Source organism: Adiantum capillus-veneris, chromosome 16, assembly GCF_014529385.1.
Source record: "Adiantum capillus-veneris isolate H3 chromosome 16, ASM1452938v2, whole genome shotgun sequence".
Taxonomy (NCBI): Eukaryota; Viridiplantae; Streptophyta; class Polypodiopsida; order Polypodiales; family Pteridaceae; genus Adiantum; species Adiantum capillus-veneris.
The window spans coordinates 31305025-31331164 of NC_140946.1; the positions used below are offsets into that span (position 1 = coordinate 31305025).

General features: G+C 43.7%; 1 pseudogene across 1 annotated transcript in view; it reads right to left on the reverse strand.

Annotated features, from left to right (window-relative positions):
• Nucleotides 1-2894: 2894 nt before the first annotated feature.
• LOC147438810 (uncharacterized) overlaps nucleotides 2895-26140 on the reverse strand; it is a 41264-nt pseudogene continuing 18018 nt past the window's right edge. The window contains exon 2 of the transcript XR_015184452.1: nucleotides 2895-4632. The product of XR_015184452.1 is annotated as an uncharacterized LOC147438810 (transcript). The remainder of the gene's footprint in view (nucleotides 4633-26140) is intronic.

Sequence of the window (26140 nt, forward strand, 5' to 3'; positions counted from 1 at the left end):
AACACCAAGGCCAAGCTCAGGTGAGCAAACCAGTGAGCGACAGAAAAGGGTGGGGGAGGGGGAGAGGGGGGGGGGGGGGGGGGGGGGGGGGGGATTGCAGGGCAGGACGTCAGGCGGGTTACCTCAGCGTGGCAGCCTGCATGGGGCAAAGTGAGCGCGGGCGGAAGGCTGGGGCAGATGGCGATGGCGAGGGTGTACGAACAGCAGCAGCGAGCGTATAAAAAACGAAGAAATTCATCCTCTTTAATTGGCAGTGCATACAATAAGATCGGCGAATCAGGAACAAACTTCTTGAAGCATCTTTCTGAATATTCTGACGAGATGAAAGAGGCTCTTCAAATGCATCCCTGCTCTCTCAGTGTCATGCGAGTTTTTACATCTTTGCTATTGATGGCATTATTTTCTGGCAACATCCTGATTTTCTAGTTTAGTACTTCTCACCCAATCTGCATTTTTATCAACGTCTCCTTGGTTTGGACCCTGATATTCTTCATGCATCAATATGTGGGTTTATCACCTAGTAGAATTTCTAACTGTATGCATAAACTCTGAAGATTCACAATAGAAGGTTCTTTTATGTGCGGATTATCCACCACATCGTCACCTGAAACTCTTTCCAGCACCTGAATGCAGCTGGGGTGTGGAGGCAACTCACAAGTGGTTTGATCATGATACTTGATCAACTACTCTAAATCAGGACAAATTGTCTCATCATGCAAAAACTCCCGAGTCTCGGTTGTCTTTTGCTTCCTCAATCCCTTATTTAGTGCCAACAGTTCAGTAGAGAAGTTTGGGTCTGTGTCCAAATCCGAATCTAAATCCGGGATAATTTGCTTACCTTTATCCAGGCTTTGAACTGCTGATCCAGATTGTTGCCTTCATGATTGTTGTTGGATGCTCTGCTAAATCTGCTGCTGGGGCAGGCTAGCTCCAGTACATTCGTTTGTTTGTGTTTGACCACGAGCTTCCAAGTCTTCCTTTTCATCAAAGCCTTGTCCACCATTGGTCCCTGACCCCCCTGCTGCTGATCCTGGTGGTGGAGGAGGTGGGGTGTCATCAACATCATCATCCTTGTCCTCGTCTCCTTGATCATTGGGACTTGCACCATCATCCTTAGGGTCTTCTTCTTCATCCTTTTCATAATCTTCATCGACTTGGTCCTGGTTCCTTATGTATTCCACAAGTGCTTCATTAACCAAAGTGGTGTTGTATTCCTTGGCTTTGTCCTGCAGGTAAGACTAGATAGATGCAACGAACTTTTGCAGATCGCTCAAATTCAAAGTCACAGGTCTCTATCCGTATTAGTGATATCGACTAGGGACTGATAGACGTACTTCTCCAGTATAACCTTTTTCGAGCGTACTGAAAGCAGCCCCTTTGCTGTTCAGCATTCTTTTGAACCTTTCTGCTATTTGCTCAACTACTTTCTTTTCTTCTTCCATTACTGCATTATCAGCCGTCAAATGCTCTATCTTCCTTTGGAGGGTAGAGATCATCCTGGCATTCTTATTCTGATCAATTTGATATTGCAGTATCTATTTCTTCCATTCTACTTTTTCCTTCTTCAATTCATCAGCTTCCGCCTTAGTGCATTGTAGTTCCTCCTTTAAAGCAGACATTTCTGAACTAGAAGTTGACCCTTGGGTCTCCATCATTTGCCCTATGGCATTCATGATTGGATTCCATCCTGAGTCCTGACTGGATGGCAGCTACACAACCCTCTGTAATTGTACCTTGGTCAGTCTTTGTGGCTTCCATCTCGACCTCTAAATTTCAAAATTTGATAAGCTCCTGTTCTTTTTACTGGAACACATACTTACCAATCTTCTAGTGAGCACTGAACATGAAATTTCTGCCATTGAATTCAAGAGTGCATCCGTCTGTGCAATCATCTCATCCATGGTCGCCTGCATCTTTTCTGATACTTTCTGTTTCTGTCTGCCCATGCACGGATCATGCGAGCAATCTTGTGTAGAAAGAGAGTTCTCACTTGTTGATGTTGGAGATTCGAAATAGGAGCACCTTGGGGTTTTTGATAACACAACAACCACAGTTGAAGGAGAAGGTGTAAGAAAAGACGAAGGTTGTTGTGTCGAGGGTGCTCCCACAGACGAAGGCGGAGGAAGCTCTGCAGCCCAGAGAGCGAGTCGTGCAAGTCTCTGAGGGTGAAGTGAAGGATTGTGCACTCTTCTCATAGTTATATGCACTCTCGCCATGAATGCTCCACTCCTTTCCCGCCTCGAGTTTATGTGCATCATCTATGACGTGTCGTTCATGCAATGGTCGGTCTTTATCATTATTACTAACGAGATTCTCTTAGTGATTTGGTCATTATATCCAGCTGGTTTCCATTACATGTTTCAAATTTCACTAGTGCCTGAATTGAAATCCTACCCAAATAGTCTACTGGTTGCTGTTGTTGGGACTGCGTTACCCTTAGTTACACTGGTTTGCTATATGACATATTCAAAGCCTTGCCTAAGTCTGAATTTCTGTCATAAAACCGATTCAAACCCTTGTCCAGGTTTACCCAATCTGAAACTAAAAAGTTTTTGGTTATCAACAGTCTAATAATTTAGACTGCAGCAAGGTGGAACCAAACGTAAATTCTATACGTAAGGTACGTAGTCTTGTATGGATTGAGGTTTAAGGTACGTAAAAACTATTAGTAAAAAACCCTTGAAAATTAGAAATAAATAAATAAATTTCACAACAGAAGCCTACAAATATATAAACTATCAATCTATATGGCTAAATAAAAAGGCCTACCTGCATTAAACATCAATCAAGTGACCTACCATGGTCCATGATACAAACATGGGACAAAATACTAGATTTCAGCAATAGCATGACAAACTCAATACCATAAACTTAAAAGCAACATAGCATTTTAAGGTAAGAGACAATGTACATCATACAAGAGTGAAGATCCAAAGATTGACTAATGATTATCAAAATACTACAAATACAAAACTCAACACTACAATCATCACGGCATGAGAATGACATATCAATCATGACCAATGTCTGATGCCAACTACAAAAGCTCATAAACTAGCAAGCTGCAAATGCCAAAAGTTAAAACTATTACATAGCATGAATAATACTGGAAAAAACCCAACGGAGTTCTTAGTCAAGAGACTCAAGTCTCTCGCTCTCCCAAGACAACTAGCCGAAATTGTTTTTTTTTTAAAACTGCACCATACGGATGCAATCCGTACGGTACAGATCCATACCGTACGGATGGCATCTGTATGTATGTACGGTAAAACCTTGTACTCCAGTCATTGTCTCGTGAATATCTCCATCTGTCCTAATAGTATCCAGATCGATTCCGTCACCCGCAATTGCTCCTTTATCATTGATTTGTTCTGATCTGCTACTGGAATATGTCTGAACTTGGTACTAGTTTTCTAGAGCCTGATACTGGTCCTCACACTGGTTGCTGGAAGTTCTCAAATCCAATCCTCCATCCTCAGACAGTTGAGGTTCTTCCACTAGCCCCTGATCACAACCATCTTCACCACTATCTTCCGTATTGCATTGGTCTAGCACCCTTCTCCCCTCTGTGATGAGTACATTTTCTTCCTTCTCGAACATCATTACCTCCTTTTTTGTAAATCGTGTCTCCATCTGCTCAAAAATTACCTTCACTCATGGAACTGGTGTTCCTCCCATCATACAACACGAGAGACAGGCTTCCACAGTTGTGATCACATAATACCTTAAGAAACATCATACTCTCTTGGAACATGGAGTTCCCGATTGACATCAGACTTATTGGGCTGAAACTGAACTAGAGACCAGTCCATTTCTCTACTGCTAACGTACACCTCCCTCAAATTAAGACCACTCATAACAGATGACAAAGGCGACCAATCGTCATCTAGCTATGGAACATTCATTTCTACCATCTGCAATTGCTGATGAAATTCTTTGAATCATGCTGACTCTGCTGCCCTGAATCAAAATCGATTAATGATTCACATGATGATTTGGATGATTTGGAGAACTCCATTTGGATCTCGATATCTTCATCCAATTGGTGCTCGACTTGTGTCTCTATATCTACCAAAGTCTAAAGGATTAAGTATGGACAATCCTCAGCATTAGAAACCTTGTGACCTCTCCTCTGAAAATGATTACACCTCTGGCCTCGTTGAATATTTTGGATCGGGGATTGCTGCCACCATTGCTTGACAGCTTCCAATATTGCCATAAGATCCTCATATGAACAAGCATGATGCCATTGAAAAGATCACCATTTAGTGTATTTGACAGAACACTCAACACTTCGAATGACGTCTGAAATGACAATACTTGCATTTCCAAAATGGTTCAGATAAGAACTTAACCCACTTCTAAAGAAAATCTCCATCAATATCCGTATACAGTGCTTCTTCATTCTGGACTATACTTTGAGCTGTTCTCCAAGGCTTACGTGACTCACAGCACCTATCAACTCCTGTGGTTTGATGTCTTCTAGATTCACTCACGCCATATCCATAATCTGTGTCGGTATAAGAGACTTGATCATGAACTGCAGTAAGTCTCCTGGAAGTCGTGCTACCATGTTGCTCTGGAATTCGTCATGAACTCGAACTTTAGAACCCCAACTGGGAAAGTGATTCACTGTCAAGAGTAATTCAACTCAAGCCACCGTGATTACCAAAATGGAATGAGCTTGTCTAGTCAGACAGCTATTCCAGTTTGGGTTGAAAGTTAGTTGTCACTTATAGACAGAATTTAGACAAGAGATAGAACAAACACACTGACATTGAAATGGAACTGGGAATAGTACTGAAATGGAAATGACACAGACTACAACTGGAATTGGAACTGGATTATATTAAGATCAGATCAGTACAACTGGAACAAAGTACAGTGTGAGCTGAAGGACTACTCTGAGCTTATCGATTAGAGAATACAAGAGCACAATGAGCTCCAAGATAGTAGACTCAATAGTACAATACATCAGCATGTCACTCCCTAAATCATGCCCCGTCAAATGAAGTAATGGCCCCTATTTATAGGTGTCGCACTGGGTCTTTGACTGAATGTCCATTGTGCACTTACCATAGTAACTGGCCTGGTAATTACCAGTACAGCCGTCAGTCTCGATTCCCATCTACGGACTGTTCCCCCCCCCCCCCCCCCCCCCCTCTCTCTCTCTCTACTCTCAACCTACTTGAAGCTAGCAATGTGGAAGCGTCATCAAGCTCTAAGACTAGATACCAGGTAGAGCAGTATCTGGGTCCTGCTAGCATACTTCCCATATCAATGAGAGTTTGCGTACAAGAAAAAGGCACGCATTGAGTATAGTACCGATAGTTCAGGAGAAGTAGCAATGCTTTTTAAGGAGTTGCACTATCTGATACAGGATGTCCGCAAGGATGAGGAGACAAGATACATGTGGATTAGAGTGCATACAAAGTACTGTAAGGCAATGTATATTGCTATATGCTACTTTCGTTTCATCAATACTTAGGCCATTTCAAAACTAATAAAATCCAGTCTATTTGTTTACTCGTCTATTTGAAAGAGTTGAATGATGAACATTGAACGAACATGTCCGAACTAAACAAAGAACGCCACGATTTTCTCCACACACATCTGATTGTTTCTCTGAAGGCCTGCTAGGCGAGTTACCCCCATCTTGTCCTGAGGACCATACTATTGATCTGATTCCTGGAAGCACACCACCGAACCTGCCCCCTTACCATGTTAGCCGAGAGCCGAGAATGAAGAAATCATGAACCAAGTGAAAGACCTTCTTGAAAAGGGTCTTATTCAGCCGAGTACTTCACCCTACTGTTCTCCGGTTTTATTGGTACTAAAGAAAGACGGATCTTGGAGAATGTGCATTGATTATAGAGCTCTCAATAAAATCACTATCAAGAACAGATTTCCGATTCCAAGGATCGATGATATTCTTGACGGACTTTAGGGATCCTCTTGTTTCAGCAGGATTGATTTGAAAAGCGGATATCATCATATCCGATAGCTCCAGGAGATGTCTACAAGACAGCCTTTCGGACAAGCTTTGGTTTATATGAATTTTTGGTGATGCCTTTTAGACTTACCAATGCTCCAACGACTTTTAACTAAATGATGGATAGGATTTTCCGAGAGTATTAATCTTTTGTGGACACTTTATTTGATGATATTATAGTCTTCTCCAAGGATGAAGCAGAACATCGACACCATCTGCTACAGGTCTTTCAGGTATTGCATGATCACAAATTGGTAATCAATGCCAAGAAGAGCGAGTTTTTCTTCCCGGAAATACACTTTCTAGGACACATCACCTCGGCAGCAGGAGACCCGGCCAAGATTGAGACTATTCGCGATTGGCCAAACTTGAAGAATGTTCATGAAGTTAGAAGCTTTCTGGGCTTGTGTTCTTACTACCGGCGGTTCATTCGGAAGTTTGCAGAGGTAGCTTTCCCTTTGCACATCTTGACTCAGAAAGGAGTCCCTTTCTCCTGGGAATCGACAGAGATGACTGCCTTTCAGACACTTAAGGAAAAACTGACTACTGGACCAGTGTTGGCTTTGCCATACACAAAAGCCATTCGAAGTTTATTGTGATGCTTGTGGTCGTAGTCTGGGAGCGGTCTTAATGCAAGAAGGCCATGTGATTGCTTATGAAAGCAGATTGTTTTCAAGGCCAGAATTGACAGCACAGAAGAGCTATTAGCAGTAATCTATGCTCTTACTCAGTGGCGACATTACCTACTCGGAGCCGATTTCACAGTCTTTACTAATCATCAGAGTTTACGCTACTTCTTGTCACAGAAGCAGCTTTCAGAAAAGCAGATGTCACAAAGTGATGACGTGGCGAACAACAGAAACCCTAATTTCTGCCAAAAACCCTAAAATTCCTGCAAACCCTAATTTCTGCTAGAAACCCTTATTTCCAAAAATCATGGAGGCTGTTTTTTTATTTATTTATTTATAATAATGATGAGCGACGCGAATCTTGCTTTTTACTCTACGCAAGAGAAAGGAAGAGAATGTTTTTTTTTTAATAAAAAAAAGAGAAGAGCTTGAGAGAGAGGAGCTTTTGAGCTCTTATGCTTTTAACTGAAAAGCTTTTGGGGCTCTGCTTTTGGGCATCTCTTGTAACCTTTAAATTAGTTGTGAGGGCCTCACTTCTCAGAGCATCTGGATGCAGAGTCTGAGAGTGAATCCCGACCCACTCCCTTGTACTTTGAACTGATTAATATAAAAAGAATACCGAAAGGGGCGCCAGTCTTTGGGGCCAATATCTCTAGGCACGGAACTCCGCCGGGCCAGTGCAAATCTATTGTGATCTGTGAATTGTTTTGAAGTGGTTATTTGGTGCTGTCGCGGTTGATTCTTGACTTGGAGTGTCCAAGTCTGTTACAGTGGTATCAGAGCACGGCCAATTTCTCTTCTACGAGAAATCCGATCCCCAATTTTTTTTCCGCGGCACCTATGGCTTCAGGCAATGATCAGTTGACTCCCTCTGCATCTGGAGATGCGGGCAGGGATCACAACGAAGATTCCGGCACGGAGTATGGCCCGCCTAGGCCTACTCAGGCGGAGCAACAAGAGACGGAGCGTCGTCAATTGATTGGCGATGCAACAAAGATGATGCTCAAGTTTGCCAAGGACCCGAAGATGGAAAAATATACGAACTAGACCTCTTTGGAAGAGGTACAGACGGAGTGGCAGAGAACCACAGCACCACTCCCGAAACCCGCTCTCAAGAAACCTTTTGTCTCCCGGAAATATACGGAGAAGGAACTAGAGAACGTGGTTGATGCACAGATTGCTAAGCTTTTCGACATGCAAAAGAAAGACAAAAAGAACGACAAAAAGCAGAAGAAAGGCACTGACTTCCCGAGATATTTGGGTCGTCGGTCGACATTCGACAGGGCTAAGAAACAGAAGAAGCGTGTCAAGTTTGAAGGCTTACCCAGTTCTTCTTCTTCTTCTTCTGACAGTTCTTCTAGCTCTTCAGACTCGAGCGAAGAAGACAAAAAAGGTAAAAAGCGAAGCAAGAAACAAAGCTTCGGAAAGGGCAAGAAAAAGGCAAAGAAGGCTACATCTCGCTCAGAGACTGACAGTTCTACTGAGGACTCGTCTACAGACAGCTCAGATTCCGATGATAGAAACTTTTTTGCGAACAAGAAGAATTTTTACAAAGCTAACTAGTATGACTTTCTCGAAGATAAAAGAAAGAAAGTCCGAGAGTTTAAGGAAGGTGGCTACTCGATCAAGTTTGATACTTTTTCAGGATACTCAGATGCTTCGAAGGCTGTCTTTTATACAGCAGTTTGACATCGCTTTCGCGGGAGGACGCTATTTAGAGCACTTCAAGATTCAGAGAGTTGCCTCTTGCTTTAAGGGGAATGCTCGTACTTGGTGGTCCACGCTTCTTTTAAACAAGAGTGGGCCAGTTAAATGGCTGAAATTTAAAAAGATTTTTATTTCTTCTTGGTTGACGCAAGAATATGAACGAGATGTACGAGCTGCTTGGAACCATCTTCGGATGACCAAGAAAGATACAATCAATGCTTATTGTGAAAGATTCTCGAGCTCTTTTCTACCCGCCTCTTCATTTAAGAAGATCTCGTTCAGAGAACAGATTGAGCGGTTTACCTTGGGTCTACCTACAGAGATCTGAGATCACTGCTTGGAACAGAAGTCAGCTTCTATTCAGGAGTTAATGAGTCATGCGAAGCGGGGCTTTGCCATTCACTCTGGCAGTCTAACCTACCCCACAGATGAGGCCATGACACAACGAGCCGAACAGACTTCTGGGAATGAAAGTAGAAAGAAAAAGAGCAACCCAGAGAAAAGGATGCACGACCCAAGCTTACTCCTGAGGAGAGAGCTCGCTTCATCAGAGAGGGGAAGTGCTTTGGATGCGGGGAACATGGACATATCTCCGCGAAGTGCCCTAAAAAGGCATAGAAAGAACAACATGATAAAGAGGACGATAGGCCTGAGAGTTCGAGAGTAGCTAAGGAACGTGGCAAAAAAGGCAGATAGAAAAGTAGAACTGGTACCACATGGCGTGGGACCTGCACCGAATCTAATGAATGAAAGTACAAACTTTGCCGCTTTTGGGGTAAAGTGAAGGATCAGGAAGCTCTTTTGAAGGAGCCAAGGCCAACTTCTTTTCACTTGGAATTGGCGGCTCGATTTGGAATTAGGCCCGACAGACTGACGCCACAAGCGGAGGTAGTTCGATTAGCACTCGGATGGGATGTTGCCACTACACCGAGCATTGGCAAACTTCGTTTGCAATGACAGGGGTGTTCAGGGCACGCGAGTGACTTTCTACTCAGGATCCCTTGGTACCACAAGAACTACGCCGTGGTTGACTACCGGGCCGAGAAAGCGACTTTGACAAATGAGGGGCTCAGAGAATGTACCTGATGAACTTCAGTTCTTTACTCATTCTTTTGGGAGAGAACTGAATGATGGATAAAGGTTGAATATGTTTTGACCTGAACAAAAGAATGCCAAGATTTTTCTCCACACTCATGCCAATTACTTTTTAGAGGGCTTGAAGATCAAACCATTGATCTGATACCTGGAAGCACGCCACCGAACCGGTCACCTTACCGTGTGAGCCGAGTACAAAATGAAAAGATTATGAACCCAGTGAAAGACCTCTTGGAAAAGGGTCTTGTCCAGCATAGTACTTCACCGTATTGCTCTCCACTGTTGTTGGATTTAAAGAAAGACGGATCTTGGAGAATGTGCATCGATTATAGAACTCTCAACAAAATCACCATCAAGAACAGATTTCCGATTCCTAGGATCGATGATATACTCGACAGGATACATGGATCCTCGTGCTTTAGCAGGATTGACTTGAAGAGTGGATATCATCAAATCCGAATCGCGCCGGAAGACGTCTACAAGACAGCTTTTCGGACGACTTTTGGGTTATTTGAGTTTTTTGGTGATGCCTTTTGGTTTAACCAATGCTCCTGCAACATTTAACCGGATGATGGACAGGATTTTTCGAGAGCACGGGCTATTTGTTGGCACTTTCTTTGATGATATCATTGTTTTCTCCAAGAATGAGGCAGAACACAGAGATCGTCTGCTTCAGAGATACACTTTTTGAGACACTTTGTCTCAGCAGCAGCAGCAAGAGTGCAAGTGGATTCGGCCAAGATAGAGACTATACGTGATTGGCCCGATTGGAAGAATGTCCATGAAGTTGGAAGCTTCTTGGGACTATGTTCGTACTACAGGCAGTTCATACGAAAGTTTGCAGAGGTTGCTTCCCCTTTGCATATCTTGACACAGAAAGGAGTACCTTTCTCATGGGGACCCACAGAGGTGACTACCTTTCAGACATTGAAAGAGAAATTGACTACGGGACATATTTTGACTTTGCCGGACTTGCAGAAGTCATTTGAAGTATATTGTGATGCTTGTGGTCGTAGTTTGCGTGCGGTCTTGATGCAAGAAGGCCATGTCATAGCTTACGAGAGCCGTTTGTTCTCTAGGCCGGAGATGACAGCACAGATTTATGAGAAAGAGCTTTTGGCGGTTGTCCATGCTCTTACTCAGTGGCGGCATTACCTACTTGGAGCGGATTTTACTATCTTTACAGACCATCAGAGTTTGTGCTACTTCTTGTCACAGAAGCAGCTTTCGGAAAAGCAGATGCGGTGGGCGAACATCTTGTCACAGTTCCACTTCCAGATTGTCCATGTGCAGGGACATAAGAATGTGGTGGCAGATGCTTTGTCTCGGAAACCATTGGTTCTGGCTATTTCCGCGATACATCATAAGAGCTTCGAGGATATGGTGGATCAGTATGCCACAGACACAGATTTTGCAGATATTTTCACACGGATACGGGATGGGGAGACAGTAGCTGGATACTCCCTTCGGAAAGGCTACTTGATGAAAAAGACTATGTTGTGCGTTGCACAACCGTTGAGGGAAAAGGTTATGACTGAATGCCACTGTCCACCTTTTACGGGTCACCGCGGCATTGCTACCACCATGAAAGGGGTAGAGAGATATTTCTTTTGGCCGAGACTCAAGAAAGATGTCGAAGAGTTTGTGCGCAGTTGCTTGGTATGCCAGAAGGTCAAGTTTGACAGGCATAAGGCACAGGGATTGTTAAAGCCTTTACACATACCCACCCGCCCCTAGAAAAGTATTGAAATGGATTTTATTTTTGATCTCCCGAGAACACAGAATGATCACAATGATTTTCTGATTACATGGCACGTCTGAGACGATTGTCTTCGACAGAGACCCCAAATTTATAAGTTTGTTTTGGAAGGCAATTTGGGAGAACATTGGCACACAATTGCAGTTCTCGTAATCGTTCCACTTGCAGACTCACGGACAATCTGAGATTGCCAATTCAGTGGTTTTAAATTTATTGAAGTCTTGTATCTCGGATCAGAAGACTCAATGGGAAAGATACTTACCTTGGTGGAATTTGTCTACAATAACACGATACACTCTTCGACGGGGAAGGCGCCATTTAAGATTGTTGAAAGTGTTGCGAAGGTTCCATCCTTCCTGAGCACGAAAGATTAGATATTTGAAGCGGATGAATATTCGCGAGATTTGGATACGGCTTTTGCCAAGGTTCGTGAGACTTTGCAGAAGTCTCAAGAACGACAGAAAAAGGCAGCGTATCGCCATCGTTGCGACTTGAAACTGAAGGAGGATGATTGGGTGCTCTTACGTTTTGAGAAGGCACGCCTACGAAAGAAAAAGGGAAAGGAGAGGCTTTTTCTAAAGCTTAGTATGCGATACTACAGCCCTTTCCAGATTACTGAAAAGATAAATGATGTCTCCTTCCGATTGAAACTACCAGATAATTGGAGGATTCACAATGCCTTCCATGTGAGTCTCTTGAAACCTTTTAAAGGTGATGTGCCTGATGATGGGGAGCCTGATAAGCAACCCGAAGTGGACGAAAACAAGGAGATCCTTGTTCCTGAACAGATTTTGGCACATAAGGATACGAAGAATAAGGGTAAAGTCTGAAGGCGGTTCTTGGTTAAGTTCAAGAACTTTCTTGCATTTGATGCGAAGTGGATGGAGGACGAGGACCTAGCAGATACTCCTCGAATTGTGAAACTTTACCTCGATGTTTTGGTTTAGCATAGTCTACTCCAAACGGAACCCAGAATTCAGCTTGGCCGGAGATCTGGTGCAGTGGGATGCACAAGAGGGGAGTCACTCCGCTCCCTTGTCAACAGATGCCTTGATTTTGATACTAAAGTCACTGATGTCTCTTTGAGCTTCAGGGATACTGAGAGCTGACAGTATTCTGCTGGATGACTTTATGAAATGGAATTCCTGATAATGATACTGATTTGTTCTTGACTTCTTTTGAGTGCAAGAACTGATAGACGAAATGACTGCAGCATTTTGGTCCGATTGATCTCGAATAGACATGGTTGCAATAGGGGTTAGTCAATCGGACATCGATGAGGTCCCGATTGGACCTAGATGTGATTGCTAGCTACATTGCTGATAAATCATGGTCTAAGATCCGAATGAATGTTGAATGTCATGTGATGTCGTGTGATGTGACTCGATTTTGTACATGTGCTAGATGTGTGTTCCTAGTACGTAGGTACTAACAGTCAGTGTCTGCTAAGACAGTTTATGGCTTTTGTCGGTTTTGCAGGCGTAATCACGGTCGATTACAATGCTTTCAAGAGGGGGGTATGTCACAAAGTGATGACGTGGCGGACAACAGAAACCCTAATTTTTGCCACAAACCCTAAAATTCCTACAAACCCTAATTTCTGCCAAAAACCCTAATTTCCAAAAATCGTGGAGGCTGTTTTTTTTTTTAATTTATTTATTTATAATAATGATGATACGCGAATCTTGCTTTTTACTCTACGCAAGAGAAAGGAAGAGAATGTTTTTTTTTTATAAAAAAAAAGAGAAGAGCTTGAGAGAGAAGAGCTTTTGAGCTCTTATGCTTTTAATTGGAAAGCTTTTGGGGCTCTGCTTTTGGGCATCCCTTGGAACCTTTAAATTAGTGGTGAGGGCCTCACTTCTCAGAGCATCTGGATGCAAAGTCTGAGAGTGAATCCCGACCCACTCTCTTGTACTTTGAACTGATTAATATAAAAAGAAATACCGAAAGGGGCGCCAGTCTTTGGGGCCAATTTCTCTAGGCACGGAACTCCGCCGGGCCAGTGTAAATCTATTGTGATCTGTGAATTGTTTTGAAGTGGTTATTTGGTGCTGTCGCGGTTGATTCTTGACTTGGAGTGTCCAAGTCTGTTACAGCAGATGTTGTGGGCTAACATCTTGTCACAGTTTCACTTCTAGATTGTCCACGTTCAGGAACAAAAAAACCTAGTGGCAGATGCAGAAGCCCCTAGTCTTGGCTATTTCCGCGATTCATCATAGAAGCGTCGAGGATATGGTTGATCAGTACGCCACCGATCTAGTTTTTTCCGATGTTTTCACTGGCATACAAACTGGGGAAATAGTGGTAGGGTATTCCATACGGGATGGCTACTTAATGAAGAAAACGATGTTGTGTGTTACACAGCCGTTGAGAGAAAAGGTTTTGACTGAGTGCCATTGTCTTTGATCTCCCGAAGACCCAGAGCACGATGGCATTTGGACTGTCATTGGCAGATTTAGCAAGCAAGTTCACTTCATTCTAGTGAAGAAAACAGTCAAGCCGGACCATTTAGAGAGACTGTTCATTGCACAGATATTTCAATTACATGGCATGCCTGAGACAATAGTCTCTGACAAAGATTCCCGATTCACGAGTTTGTTTTAAAGTGCTATTTGGGAGAACATTGCCACACGGTTGCAGTTCTCGTCATCCTTCCACCCGCAGACAGATGGGCGATCTGAGATTGCAAATTCAATTGTTCTGGATTTATTGAAGTCTTACATCTTTGATCAGAAGACTCAACGGGAAATTTTTTTGGTGGAATTTGTCTAAAATGATACGGTTTATTCTTCGACGGGGAAGGCACTGATGGGGGCTTTTCACAAGCCAAGCTCCCATACCCCTCTTCTCTCGTCCCCACCCCATGGAAACCTCCTCTTAGGAGGGAGTGATAAAAGGCATTGGAAAAAGTAAGAAAAAAAATAAAGTATGATTATGTAAATATATGAGAAAGGTAAAATAGGCCACCTCATGCCTGCGGGGCAGCCCATCCCCACCTTGCCTCCTTTTTCTTCACTGATGCCCCGCCGTGTGTCCCTTTTCCTCTCCTCCACTCAAAAGGTCAACCCCCTCTCTCTTCCCCTTGTCCTTTCTCCTTTCTCTCTCCCCTCAAGCTACCCCACCTCTCACCAATAATGCATTATAACTCACCAATAATGCACCCTAACTCACATGCAACTTACCCTATCTTCCAAAATAGTATACCCCACCCCCTCTTTCTCTCTCCTATCATATCCCATGACCCAAATACCCCCCTCTCTCTCTAGAGGGCGCCATGTCTCTTGTCTTGTAGCTAAATAACCTCCCCCACACTCACACACACTCAGTTTCATTGAAAAAGGTGCCCACAGACCCATCCCCACCCGGTGGTTACCTGATTTTTCTTGTGTTCACACATATCTGTACACAGATTCACCTCTGAACACACTCCCCTCTCTCCCCTCTTGTAATTACTTTATTCTCCATGTCACCTCTCACTTTTTTTTCATCAACCCATCTCTCTCTCTTAGTCTCTCTCTCATGAGACTGCTGTTCTGGCACATATACACACAACCAACACCCTTTCCATTGATGTTCTCCAATTGGTGATTTTGAGTGAGTGTTTACAGGGTGACATAATCTTTGGGACAATTCTTTGATCTTGTCACAATTTTGATTTGAGGTCATTTCGGCCTTCATTTCCACTATTGGCAATATTGTGCATGCAATTTCATTCTTTTGTGAAGGTTTTAACAATTCACATTCCTCCAAAACTAGAACTTTATAGTCTTCAGTGGGTTGTGCTATATAGCACATTCTTTTGTGAAGGTTTTAACAATTCACATTCCTCCAAAAATAGAACTTTATAGTCTTCAGTGGGTTGCCATCAACTCCTACCTATCCGCCATGTGCTCTACCACTCTCTCCCTTCTCATTCCCCTACCCTATGCTCCCTATTTCATCGCCTTATTCTCTAAATAAAGCTTGAGGTTTTGTGAGTATGTTTTCTTGCAATGTTTTGCCCATGTGAGGTGTACGGATTCGCCATCCTTTTGTGGTGCCTAAGTACTAAGCCGCTATACCTCCTCCCTCACTCTCTCTCTCTCTCTCTCTCTCTCTCTCTCTCTCTCACTTGATCTCATTCCCTTTCCTCTTCATCATTACTCCCAAGCATCCATCTCTCTTGGATGAAAACTTTGTTATGGTTGTGTGTTGTTTGCGTCCTAGCCGCTGAAGCTAGGTGGTGCCCCCTGTTTGCTTTACCATGACAAGCTCGAGGCGCGCCATTCGGTCCCCGGTGTTTTAGAGGCCGTCGGGGTTCGGGGTTCTCTTTGCTCCCGTTCATTTGGTGCCCCCACGGAGGGCATCTAAGACCCTTCAGTTTACAATGTTGAAAGTGACGCCCACTATCAATCATGGACGAATGGCTGAAGGAATTTTTTAACTGGAGGACGGAAGAAGAAGAGACGAAGGAGGCACTAGCCGCCTTCATTGAGGTGCTACTGCCAGGCTGCAGTGTCGTCAGCATTCAAGAGGTAAATTCTCCATCTCGTGTCACTCGTTCTAACTATAAATTGAGAGCATCAGGTGGGAGGTCGGTGAAGTGCCATCACTGTTGTCAACCAAGGCACACTGTCAATGAGTGCCAGCAACGAAGGCAGCGAAAGGGCTGAAGTCATCTACATCGACATTCATCGCAAAGAAGTCATTCACATCAAGGAAGGGAAGCAAACGGTGAGACCTCTTTTTCCTAAAGAAACTACAGTCAAAGTTATAACTCCAAAGTGGCCTAAAGGGGCTACTCGAGCCAAAGGCAAGGAGAAGATAAGCCAGTCTGGAAACACATGACCCCGAAGGGAGAAGCATCTGGCCAAGCAAGTGCTTCAAGCTCAGAAAGCCGGGTTGTACCCAGTTTGCCAAACAGGAAGTCATCCGAAGCTAAGCGGCGAAAGGTCGCCTACCGATTTGCACGGCGCATGCGAGTGCTACCAATCCACTTCGACAATCCGGAAGAAGAAGTGGTAAGAAGATTCCCATGTCCTAGAGAAGAGTGATTCGGCTACTGCTCTCGCTGTTTTGGAAAGAGAGTGGAGGATCTTCCTCCTCTCCTTGTACAACTTATCCTGAAGAAGCTCTCTACCACGGGAGAAACCCAGTGGGCTGGGGACGAGTTGCAACTGAATGGAGTAGAATTCATGCAACACGCCGACTACGGAAATTACCTGCAATTGTTGTTAGCCAAGAGGCTGAGAGTGGTCAGACGCGTCGCCATCACCCCGTACGTGCTGAGCAACGAAGGAAAGGTAGAGCCCATGAAAGGCGACGGCCTCTTGTGGATGTGCCGACTCATCAACACTGGCACGGTAAGAGTATAAGTAAGTATTTCATCCTCTGTGCATGATGGAAAACGGGCCAACGGCATTCCCGTTCAGATTCTTGCAACATATGCATGTGAATATCTATGTAGATAGGAAAGTCTTCTACCAATAGAAGATCGTACACCTATTCGGTGCGGCGGTACTAGGAGAAATCCTCAATTCCCCGAACCCTATCATTCTCCCCATATTAGATTACCATCATTCCTTTAATGTTTCTATCTTTATCTTGTTTTAACCTATCCACCCACCCCTGTAAAAAGCTGCTATGAGCCGCTACTGTTAATGTAATGTTAAAAAAAAAAGAAAAAAAAGAAAAAGAGATTTGTAATGTCCTGAGTCACTACCATGGCAAGTGTTTCTTTCCCCACGTTCAGTGGAAAGAAGGGAGAGGATCTCACCACCGACTTTTTGGATGATTTCGACATTGCTTGTATCGTCTTCAACAAAGATGACAACGCTTCACGACTTAGAATTTTTCCTCTACTGATGAAAGTAGAGGCTAAGTCCTGGTATAATGCATTGCCCCAGGTCACCAAGAATGCATGGGATGTGTTAATGGCTGCTTTTTTAAAGAGGTTTGGTGGAGGCATAACCTCGGAGAGGCTATGGCAATTACTGACAGAATTAAAGCGGGGAGGCCTGCTAGAGTATGCCACCTACGAGTCTAAATTTGTGGACTTATGGGAGAGATGGGTTGCCTCGTTGGAGGAAGGTGAAGGAGCGCCTAGTTTCCTAAAGAAGGACCGTTTCATTGCTGGTCTATGGTCGCCGCTTAGAGAGAAGGTGAAGGGAAGGTTTCCTGCAACATATGAGTTGGCAGTCGAAGTAGCCCGCCTTAAAGACAAGAAGCTACGCATGCAAGCAAGAGTAAACGAGTCAGAGGAAACAAGCTCGGCCCAACCAACCCCAGTGACTGCAACAGCCAATCATAGAGTCCAACCACAGGAGGCATCAGAAGAGCAAGACCTGCTGAGTCGCATCACCACCCAACTAGAGATTTTATCTGTGCATCTGGTACAGCAAGGGCATACACCTGGAAGGAACCCAGAACAAGGAAGAGGACAACGAAGGAAGAACCCAGAGTATCATTGTTACAACTACGGGGAAGATGGCCGTGGAATGTACTACTGCCCACACCCGAGGAGGCAGAATTTCAATAGAGGGGGGAAACAGAATCAGATCTCTCCACCAAGAACACCACCGCCACTCAGGCAACCAATCCCACCTGTTCAAATCCCACCACCAACGGTGCAACCACAGCTAGCCACACCAGTTCAACGCCAGTCACCAATGCAACCACCGCCACAATCACCACTTACAATCATCCTACGCCCACCATCAATTGGTACCCGCACACCAAGTATCATTGGTCTTGCAGAAGAGGTCAAGATGAAGGTAACCGAAGAAGGATCAAGCGAGAAGTTTATTCAAAGAACTGAAGCACTGGAACAAGAGGTTAAAGAATCAAAAGATGCTACCCAGGTGGGGGAGGTAAGTCAAGAAAATTGTGTTACAAATGTGAGTACATCTTTAACCTTGAAAGAAATAGGCACCAAAGCGATCAATCGACAGCATTGGGCAGTAAGCGTAAGAAGGTGTAAAGTGTTGATTAGGCCTCGTCAGAGTAAGAGGAATGCAAAGGGCATGAAAGATACAAGAGAAGAGGAAAACCATCTTGCTAGCAAGGCTTTGCAGAAGGTGGACAACATATCAATCAAAGGGGAGGGCTTTGAAAACGGAAGCCTGTGCACCAGCATGGACCCAGGACAGTGTAGCAAGCTAAAGGAATCTTGCATCAAGGCAGTTTCACTTGAGGACCATAACGAAGAGGTAAGTATGACTGAAGGTTTGGAGTTGGATATTTCTCCAGAGGCTTGGCAGCCGAGCAAGACTTTATTGTGTAGTGTTATAGACTTAGAGATGGGTAATGCCTCTAGTCTACTGAAGGGTGTTATAAACTTGGAGATGGGTAATGCCTCCAGTTTATGTGAGGGTGTTCAGAGTAAGTTTGATGATCAATATGCTGCCAACCTTTTAAGGATGTTCCAAACTCCTCCACAACATAGCATTGTGTTTGCATGGGATGCATCAGACCTATGGCTATGGCTAGCTGCTCTAACATATAGAGAGAAGATCAGCATGGAGATAAGAGCAAAGGAGCCATGGATAGACAAAAGCCTAATAGAATGCAAGAATGAAGACCTCATTCGCAATTTGGTACAATTTTTTACAAATAGTGCATCCTCTCTTTGGAGAAAGGTAAGTGGATTACGCTTGAATTTAAGCCGCAAGGTAGGTGGCTTGCTATTAGCATCAGTAAAGGAAGCTGACATGTTTGAGCACACCCAAAAGAAGCATGATATGCTCGTAGTTTTTTCTAGTCATGGCAGTAAGCAGGATTCTGAAGACAACTTGAGCTCACCACACCAACAAGGCGGCCATATATGGTGGATTCTTGGTACACTCTTGGGAATCATAATTTTCAGTTCTGTCTTTGCAGGAGCCAAGATACTCATTTCTCCTCTCGCTACTGGTGGTTACAAATTTGATCCAATTTGGCATGCAAATTTTATTGTTCGGACATTGCAAACAATGATCCTATTTTTCACTTGGGATCCAGGAGGACAGTGGCACAAAGTTCTGGAAGCCATGGGCTTCCCCTTTAATCAACCGACACTATTCCAAGGAACAAGTTATCACTCGGACCTGTTACAGATTCATGAATATCCCAGAAATCTCACCAATGGCCAAATGGAATGGCTAGTTCAGAAGGCAACTCGATATCGGATCCTACAGCTAAGCGGAAGAAGAAACGGAGCTAGAGACATGAATGCCTCTAGCCAAAACGGGAGGGCTAATGATGGGGGCTTTTCACAAGCCAAGCTCCCATACCCCTCTTCTCTCGTCCCCACCCCATGGAAACCTCCTCTTAGGGAGGGAGTGATAAAAGGCATTGGAAAAAGTAAGAAAAAAAATAAAGTATGATCATGTAAATATATGAGAAAGGTAAAATAGGCCACCTCATGCCTGCGGGGCAGACCATCCCTACCTTGCCTCCTTTTTCTTCACTGATGCCCCGCCGTGTGTCCCTTTTCCTCTCCTCCACTCAAAAGGTCAACCCCCTCTCTCTTCCCCTTGTCCTTTCTCCTTTCTCTCTCCCCTCAAGCTACCCCACCTCTCACCAATAATGCATTATAACTCACCAATGATGCACCCTAACTCACATGCAACTTACCCTATCTTCCAAAATAGTATACCCCACCCCCTCTTTCTCTCTCCTATCATATCCCATGACCCAAATACCCCCCTCTCTCTCTAGAGGGCGCCATGTCTCTTGTCTTGTAGCTAAATAACCTCCCCCACACTCACACACACTCAGTTTCATTGAAAAAGGTGCCCACAGACCCATCCCCACCCGGTGGTTACCTGATTCTTCTTATGTTCACACACATCTGCACACAGATTCACCTCTGAACACACTCTCCTCTCTCCCCTCTTGTAATTACTTTATTCTCCATGTCACCTCTCACTTTTTTTTCATCAACACATCTCTCTCTCTTAGTCTCTCTCTCATGAGACTGCTGTTCTGGCACATATACACACAGCCAGACAAGTGGGGCCCACAGCCACATGGCCTATGTAGATAATGATTTTTTCATTTCTAAATTCTAGAATTTCTCCCCCCTCCCCTATATAAAGAGGGGTCACTATCACACACACACACACACAACATCACCAAAGAACACACTATGCATTGTGTGTGCCTAGTACACACACACACACACATACCCACACCATCACCATCACCGCAATCACCATGCTTGTCTTGAGCATGACCTCTACACCCTTGGCTATGGAAGATGAAGGGCAATTAAATGAAGGATGATGGCCATGCCCTCGAGCGAGTCTTCGCCATCAACTCCTACCTATCCGCCATGTGCTCTACCACTCTTTCCCTTCTCATTCCTCTACCCTATGCTCCCCATTTCATCGCCTTATTCTCTAAATAAAGCTTGAGGTTTTGTGAGTATGTTTTCTTGCAATGTTTTGCCCATGTGAGGTGTGCGGAATCGCCACCTAGTCTTGTGTTTGGAGTGAGCTTGTGTATGTGTGAAGGGTGTGCGGATTCGCCATCCTTTTGTGGTGCCTAAGTACTAAGCTGCTATACCCCCTCCCTCACTCTCTCTCTCTCTCTCTCTCTCTCTCTCTCTCTCACTTGATCTCATTCCCTTTTCTCTTCATCATTACTCCCAAGCATCCATCTCTCTTGGATGAAAACTTTGTTATGGTGGTGTGTTGTTTGCGTCCTAGCCTGAAGCTAGGTGGTGCCCCTTGTTTGCTTTACCATGAAGGGCTCGAGGCGCGCCATTCGGTCCCCGGTGTTTTAGAGGCCGTCGGGGTTCGGGGTTCGCTTTGCTCCCGTTCAGCACCATTTGAGATAATTGAACACTGCTTTTGCCAAGCTCCGGGAGGCTTTAGAGAAATCTCAAGAACGACATAAGAAGGCAGCAGATCAATTGTCATGTGTGCACTTCACTTGCACTACATGGACATGCTTCTGGCATGAGTCTTAGCTTAGGACTGAGCCTGGCGTGAGTCTCTAGCAGGACATGCATGCCCAGGACGGTCATAGTTGCATACCCTCTCTTGCACTGTATAGTCATTCTGGCATGAGCATTTTTCAAAGCATAGAACCCTTTTTTCCAAAGTACACATTTTTCACTTATTTATTAATAAGTGACTTTTGTTGGAAAGGTAGGTAGGGCAAATTGCTAAAGATCTATAAAAGAAAAACATTGGGCACTCAGTAGAAGCAGAAGAAACAAGGACACAAGGAGGCAAGCACCCAGCAATTAGGTAGCACCTCAACAGAAGCCCTAGCGTTTTTCTCAAGAAGAAGAAGGCCCAGATCAGCCTGGCGTTTTCAGATTTCAGCATCTCAGCCCTAGCGTTTTCAGTTTTCAGCCCGTCCTCGTCGTCGTCATCATTGTCGTCAATATCGTCGACAAGTCCATTGCATCTAGACTCTTGTACCAAATTGTGCAATCTATAGCATAGACCTCTCTTGCCATAGAGAGGGGGGCCCTTGGAGGAGGGTTTGAGAACCGTCTGGTGTCGTATCCTTCTCGCTCTCTCTCTCGGTCTCAGTACCTTCATTCACAGTAGCATTCACTTTGTTTGTGATCATTGCATTCTCTCTCTAAAGGAACGGAAGGCTCTCCCTTCCGTAAGTAAAAGGAACCCTTGAGCACAGTTCGGAGCACTCATCTTGAGCAATATCATCATTCACTTCCGTTGCACCTGACATTGGTATCAGAGCTCGGTCATAGCAGCTACAGTACGGAACCTTTAATACGCGGTGTACAATACGCATACTAGACATATATTTGAGAATCAATAAACTACGTCATCTATTTTAGATATGATACTTTAATAAGGACAAATGAAGTGGTTCATGGACCTCCTCAATACATAACATGAAGCTCTAAAACAAAATTGATCAACTAGGAAAAGACATACGCTTTGAGCAAAAAAAACGTTAGAATAGAAAACGTTATGAGACGTATTGTAAGTTTCATTACGAGACGACGTGTATTCTAAATAAAATACACGTATTTTAGCTGCTATGAGCTCTGTGTGTGCTTCAGCTTCGCGAACTCAAGGGAGGAACCTAAAGAACCCCCTAAGAATCAAGAATCTCAAGAACCAAGAACCATCAAGAATCCAAGTTGAACCAAGAACCCAAAGAACCTCTCTCAATTTCTTTTTTCCTGAAGAATCTTTGAGTCCCGACCATGGACTTACCAGATCCCATCTTCATTGCCATGTCTTTGAAGGAAGATCGACATCGGATACACAACAACCCAAATCTAGAGTACCAAGATCTCCTATCCTTGTATGCGGATATGGAAGGAGTTGGAGACAGGGTCCCTAGCCTCTTTTGCATTTGCATTCGTATGTAGCGTGCATCCACTTCAATCAACAAGAAACCCTTGGGTTTTTCTGCGAGCACCCTTACCTTTCAGCTTCACCCGCCATGTTTTCACGACAGGACTATTCGGGTGGTAGTCTTGCTTGCAAGCAAAGTCAGCACGAAGGCTGGTATTCTGCAACAATAGTAAGGCTATCTAGTAACTCGTATGGTCGGTGTTTACATCACAGTAGTACCTACATCCGTTGTATCCACCCGTTCGAAGGAGTTTTCATTGGCGATGCATCCACAGCATCAGAAACATTCATCAGTCAGCATCAGTAGTACAAACAGAAGTTCGGTAGCTGTGCCGCACCTTTAACAGGGGGGGATGTCACGTGCGCACTTCACTTGCGCTATGTGGACATGCTTCTACCATAGTCTAGCATGAGTCTTAGCTTACGACTGAGCCTGGCACCTTTGTGAGTCTCTAGCAGGACGTGCATGCCCAGGCCGGTCATAGTTGTATACCCTCTCTTGCACAATACAGTCATTTCAGCATGAGCATTTTTCAGAGCATAGAACCCTTTTTTTCAAAGTACACTTTTGTCACTTATTTATTAATAAATGACTTTTGTTGGAAAAGTAGGTAGGGCAAATTGCTAAAGATTTATAAAAGAAAACCATTGGGCACTCAGTAGAAGCAGAAGGAGGGACATAAGGAGACAGGCACCTAGCACCCAGCATTCAGGCAACACCTCAGCAAAAGCCCTAGCATTTTTCTCAAGAAGAAGAAGACCCAGATCAGCCTAGCGTTTTTAGATTTCAACATTTCAGCCCGACTGGGTGCACTTACGTTTTGAGAAGGCACGCCTAAGGAAACAAAAGAGAAAAGAGCGGCTTTTTCCTCCAAAGCTTAGCATGAGGTATTATGGCCCTTTCCAGATTAAAGAAAGATAAGAGATGTCTCCTTTCAACTCAAGTTGCCCGGGTGTAGCATCTGAGCTACAAAAGACCGAACATGAGGAAGACGAGTCAGTGAGAGACTGTATTAGTCGTCTAAAGCACTTAAACTCTCGTTGTCTACTAAATGAGCGTTTCAATAATAATCAATTGCTCAATAGATTCCTCCGACGATTGCAACATGAAAATATCTATAATGGCCTAGTCATTAGAGGTATTACTACCTGGGAGACAGTCACTACCAATGCAATCCAATTGGAAGACAATTTAATGGTTGCAAGTGAAAGAGTGTCCTCTGAGCCAAACTCTAGTAGCTCGCAAGCATCGGGACATAAGCCAATAACCATAAAGCCTATTGTTAAAGAGCCAAAGATATCTGAGATGACTTTGGCAGATCTCACCAAAACCATTCAAGAAAGTCTTAGAGATAATCGTGCTCCACAAAACAATCATATGTATCTAAGAAGGGAACAACAATGGTGCTTAATTTGCTTTGGTCCACATATCAATAGTGAATGCCCTACCTTTAGAGTAAAATTAACGGGAATTGCAATGTATGTGGTAGGTACGGTCACCAAGGTAAGGATTGCATAATGTTCAAACGTGTGATGGCGAACAGACCACCCTTGGCATGGACGGATTCACCTCGAGTTCCTGCATTGATGCCTGTCCCACCTATTGAACAATATCGCAACATATAGTTCCTAAAGCCCAAAATGTTGTTCAAGCTACATCGCTACCACCTGCAGTGCTAGGACCACAGCCTCCACATCCAAGAGTCACCCCTGTGAATCATATGGGTTGCGAGCCATCTAGTGCTTGTTTGGAAGATATAGACCATAATATTGTCTATGGGATGGATGCACTTGAAGAGTGTTTACAATACTACATGGAGGACTACTAGGGACAAGTCAAACCTGTTTATCAAGTAGTTGCTCTTGCCTTGGACACAAGGTAAGGCACACCTTCATTGTTATGTATTTTTCGAAGCATACTATGTCATCTGAGATGATCTTAGGACGTCCTTTCATGAGGGAAGTAAAAATGATGCATGACTGGTTTAAAACCATGTCTGCTCGCAATTCCAAGACTTTGTCATTCGAGTTGATCTTGTGACTGATCGAGCACATCCTCTAGGAAACAGATTTATAATTGACCATCGATCTAACACCATAATTCACTCGGTCCCATTGCAGTATTGTTACACGTGTAAAAAGGACACTGATGTTGGGAAAGATTTTCCTTATATGGATGTTCTACCTAGAACGGCTGAGTCTGACAACGCGGATTGGGTCCACCTAGCGGCAATCATAAATACTTGAAAAATAGAAAGACGACTTGGGTAACACCTGAGGGGGACGAAATACCACAACTCGTACCCTTTAAATATGATAGGAGCAATGCATATAGTTTTTGATCACCTACAAGATGAAGGCTTGACTGATATTGGAATCAATAGCGTCTCAGAGTGCCTAAGAGTAGGTGCAGGTTTGTATAGAGGTCATTCATACTTTGAACGTACTCTACAAAACCAACGAGTTGAGTTTCTATCACCCTCCGGAGGTGATGAGCATATTCAGCCATGATGAAGGCTAGCATTTAGTTTCTGATGACCTAGAAGATGAAGGCTTGACTGACATTGGAACCAGCAGCGTCTCAGAGTGCCCAAGAGTAGGTGCAGGTTTGTATAGAGATCATTCATGCTGTACTTTACAAAACCAACGAGTTGAGTTTCTATCACCCTCCGGAGGTGATGGACATACTCAACCATGATGAAGGCTAGCATTTGTCAAGCTAGAGTAAAAATACTAGAAGGGCTAGGGATCAAAACAACAAAATAGTGTGTTATTAAGTCAAACAATAAGTGGGCTTTAAGCTTCCCACTTTTATTAAATTTACTAGAGAAAAACACTAAAAACAAATTTACTACGATGCAAAAATGAACGAATGTTTTTCATGATTCTTCTGAATGAGTATCCTTTCTCAGCCAGTAAAGAAATAAGATGGCACGATTGAGCAACAAAGACAGATTTACTAGAATAAAGACGAGAAAATCTAAATAACTAAGAGCAAATGACACCATACTTAGCTCAAAGAGAAATGTTCGAAGAAATGTGAGACATACGGGTGATATAAAGATTGGCATATTCTGCTTCAAGGCGCTTATCATAGATATCTACTTCTAATCCCAAGGAAGTCTGAAAAACCTTAGGTCTAAAAAGGTACGACAATTACTATTTGTGGTACAGTTAAGTTCACAAAACTCCTTAGGATAAATTCCTCCACCTACAGAACTCGAATTCAAGTACATAAAATCTTGAAAAGAAGAAACATCATGAACAAAAAGATCATCTACAAAGTGTCTTACATTGCATAACTTCTACAAAAATATTGGACAAGTGTTAGCAAGGACAAAACGCTCCATAAAATCAAACTCATAAGAAAACCAATGCTTACACAACGCTCCCTAGGCATAACCCTGAATGCAATCTCATGCATGAATGTAATGCAGGCATAGACGCCCTCGCAGGAAAGCATTTGCTTTCCCGAAAGCATTCAAAAACATCTTGCTTTTCTTCAAAGCTTCTCAGAACCACCATCTTTATCTTTACATGTAACTCTTTGCCCAGTTTGGATTTCCTCCTCGGACCAACTAAATATTCTCTATCCGATGCTCCCGTCACAGATCTTGTGCCGCATCAAGAATATCCGTTACCCGGTCTCGCC